The following is a 4,409-nucleotide window of genomic DNA, read 5'->3' as shown; positions in this document are numbered from 1 at the left end:
ATATATATATATATATATATATATATATGGAACACATATATGTGGAACCTAGAAAAATGGTACAGATGAACTGGTTTGCAGGGCAGAAATAGAGACACAGATGTAGAGAACAAATGTATGGACACCAAGGCGGGTAAGCGGCGGGGTGGTGGTTGTGGTGGTGTGATGAATTGGGCAATTGGGATTGACATGTAAACACTGATGTGTATAAAATTGATGACTAATAAGAACCTGCTGTATAAAATAATAAATAAAACAAAATTCAAAAAAAAAAGTTTAGAGAGAGGGAATCTGATGGATCAGCTCAGCCTTTGACATCTGAACACATCATAGGTGGTTGGTATAAGGTAGGTTTGTTTTCTCCTCCCCCTCCTCTTCTTCTACCTCTTCTCCTTCATCATCATCGTCAATACACAGGTAATACAATGCAATGATTAAGAGTGAGGGCCTTGACACCAGGCTGTCTGGGTTTGAATCCCAAGTCTGCTACTTATTAGCTCTGTGACGTTAAGCAAATAACATAACTTTTCTTGCCTCTCTTTGCTCCTCCATAAAGCAGGGATACAACAGAAATTACCTCATACAGCTATTGAGCAAATGCAGTGAGTCAACATGGTCCTGGCACATCAATCTTAGCTATTATAGTTAATAATAACAGCTACCATTTTAAAGCTCAGGATAGTGTAGTGGCTGTAAGTACAGCCTGTAGCCTCACTCACTGCCAGTCTTTGAATCCCAGCTCTACCATTTACTCATTGTGTGGGCTTGGGCAAGTCATTAAACTCTCTGTGCCTCAGTTTCACCATCTACAGAATGGGAATAATAATATACCTACCTCCTGAGGATGATGTGAAGAACAATGAGTTAATACATGCAAAACGTGATTGGAACCAAGATGGTGGAGTAGAAGGACGTGTTCTCACTCCCTCTTGCAAGAGCACCAGGATCACAACTAGCTGCTGGACAATCATCAACAGGAAGACACTGGAACTCACCAAAAAAGATACCCCGCATCCAAGGACAAAGGAGAAGCCACAATGAGTCGGTAGGAGGGGCACAACCACAGTAAAATCAAGTCCCATAACAGTTGGGTGGGTGACTCACAGACTGGAGAACACTTACACCACAGAAGTTCACCCACTGGAGTGAAGGTTCTGAGCCCCACGTCAGGCTTCCCAACCTGGGGGTCCGGCAAGAGGAGGATGAATTCCTAGAGAATCAGACTTTGAAGCCTAGTGGGAATTGATTGCAGGACTTCGACAGGACTGGGGGAAACAGAGACTCCACAGTTGGAGGGCACACACAAAGTGGTGTGCACATTGGGACCCAGGGGAGAATGAACCACACCTACCTGCTAGTGTTGGAGGGTCTCCTGCAGAGGAGGGGGGTGGCTGTGGCCCACCGTGGGGACAAGGACACTGGCAGCAGAACTTCTGGGAAGTACTCCTTGGCGTGAGCCCTCCAGGAGTCGCCATTAGCTCCACCAAAGAGCCCAGGTAGGCTCCAGTGTCGGGTTGCCTCAGGCCAAACAACCAAACAAACAACCTGTAAGAGAATTCAGCACCACCAAACCAGCTCTACAACAAATGCAAAAGGAACTTCTCTAGGTGGGAAACACAAGAGAAGAAAGGGACCTACAAAAACAAACCCAAAACAATTAAGAAAATGGTCATAGGAACACACATATCAATAATTACCCTAAAATCGAATGGATTAAATGCTCCAAACAAAAGACACAGGCTTGCTGAATGGATACAAAAACAAGACCCATATATATGCTGTCTACAAGAGACCTACTTCAGACCTAGGGACACATTCACACTGAAAGTGAGGGGATGGAAAAAGATATTCCATGCAAATGGAAATTAAAAGAAAGCTGGAGTAGCAATACTCATATCAGATAAAATAGACTTTAAAATAAAGAATGTTACAAGAGACAAGGAAGGACACTACATAATGAAGAGGGGATCAATCCAAGAAGATATAACAATTATAAATATATATGCACCCAACCTAAGAGCATCTCAAAACATAAGGCAACTGCTGACAACTATAAAAAAGGAAATTGACAGTAACACAATAATAGTGGGGGACTTTAACACCTCACTTACACCAATGGACATATCATCCAAAATGAAAATAAATAAGGAAACAAAAGCTTTAAATGACACAATAGACCAGATAGATTTAATTGATATTTACGGGACATTCCATCCAAAAACAGCAGATTACACTTTCTTCTCAAGTGCGCACAGAACATTCTTCAGGGTAGATTACATCTTGCGTCACAAATCAAGCTTCAGTAAATTTAAAGAATTGAAATTGTATCAAGCATCTTTTCTGATGCTGGAGGAATCAGACTCCCTGACTTCAGACAATGCTACAAAACTACAGTAATCGAGACAATATGGTACTGGCACCAAAACAGAAACATAGATCAATGGAACAAGATAGCAAGCCCAGAGATAAACCCATGCATCTATGGTCAACTAATCTATGACAAAGGAGGCAAGGATATACAATGGAGAAAAGACAGTCTCTTCAATAAGTGGTGCTGGGAAAACTGAACAGCTACATGTAAAAGAGTGAAATTAAAACACTCCCTAACACCATAGACAAAAATAAACTCACAGTGGATTAAAGACCTAAACTTTAGACCAGACCCTATAAAACTCTTAGAGGAAAACATAGGAAGAACACTCTTTGACATAAATCACAGCAAGATCTTTTTTGATCCACCTCCTAGAGTAATGGAAATAAAAACAAAAATAAACAGATGGGACCTAATGAAACTTCAAAGCTTTTACACAGCAAAGGAAACCATAAACAACACGAAAAGCCAACCCTCAGAATAGGAGAAAATATTTGCAAACGAATCAATGGACAAAGGATTAATCTCCAAAATATATAAACAGCTCATGCATCTCAATATTAAAAAAACAAACAACCCAATCCAAAAACGGGCAGAAGACCTAAATAGACATTTCTCCAAAGAAAGCATACAGATGGCCAAGAAGCACATGAAAAGCTGCTCAACATTACTAATTATTAGAGAAATGCAAATCAAAACTACAATGAGGTATCATCTCACACCAGTTAGAATGGGCATCATCAGAAAATCTACAAACAATAAATGCTGGAGAGGGTGTGGAGGAAAGGGAACCCTCTTGCACTGTTGGTGGGAATGTAAATTGATACAGCCACTATGGAGAACAGTATGGGGGGGTCCTTAAAAAGCTAAAAAAAGAACTACCATATGACCCAGCAATGCCCTCTGGGCATATATCCAGAGAAAACCATAATTCAAAAAGACACATGCACTCCAATGTTCATTGCAGCACTATTTACAATAGCCAGGTCATGGAAGCAACTTAAATGCCCATTGACAGACCAATGGATAAAGAAGATGTGGTACATATATACAATGGAATATTACTCAGTCATAAAAAGGAATGAAATTGGGTCATTTGTTGATGGATCTAGAGACTGTCATACAGAGTGAAGTGAGAAAGAGAAAAACAAATATCGTATATTAACACATATATGTGGAACCTAGAAAAATGGTATGGATGAACTGGTTTGTGGAGCAGAAATTGAGACACAGATGTAGAGAACATATGGACACCAAGCAGGGAAAGCCGTGCGGGGTTGTTGGTGGTGGTGTGATGAATTGGGAGATTGGGAGTGACATGTATACACTGATGTGTATAAAATTGATGACTAATAAGAACCTGCTGTATAAAATGTATATATATGTATATATATTATTCAAGCCATCCAATGATGGAATGACCCAGTTGATTGTATGACTGATTTGACCAATAACAGAGTGATGTGAGTAAAAAATATATATATATATATTTATATATATATTGCTTGCACCAAAAAAAAAGCATACACTGTACATCTGCTCTAACCATTAAAGAAAAGTGTGCATTGTCCAGAAGTAAACAATGGCTGTTTTGAAGATAGAGATAAATACCTCCCTCCCTGGAACATCAATGCTAATACTCCTTTGATGATAAGACTCTCTTCACAGGTGCCAAGGCCAGGCTGATTTGCTGTGTACGTGCTCATCTGTCTTCTTTGAAATTTTGAAGGAATGTATCCTGTAATGTTTGATGTTGTTTGCTCTGACAAGATCCAAAACTGTGCTAAAAACCATGCTTCTTTGGAACAATGCCTCAGAGCTATCTGAGAGACTGTCTCCTTGGCTATAGTCCTCAGTTTGGCTCAAATAAAACTCTTTTCTGGTCCCATTAAAAAAAATACATGCAAAATGTTTTCAACAGTGCCTGCCATCTAATAAGGGCTGTGTGTGTGCCATGTAAACTATTCATCTTTATCATCAATTATCTACCCTAACTACTAGCACCATATGAAACATTGTAAAGATACTGTTGCTGTGA

This window comes from Neophocaena asiaeorientalis, unplaced genomic scaffold (genome assembly GCF_003031525.2).
Source record: "Neophocaena asiaeorientalis asiaeorientalis breed wild unplaced genomic scaffold, Neophocaena_asiaeorientalis_V1.1 scaffold82, whole genome shotgun sequence".
In the NCBI taxonomy this organism is placed as follows: domain Eukaryota; kingdom Metazoa; phylum Chordata; class Mammalia; order Artiodactyla; family Phocoenidae; genus Neophocaena; species Neophocaena asiaeorientalis.
This window is presented reverse-complemented; position numbering follows the sequence as displayed.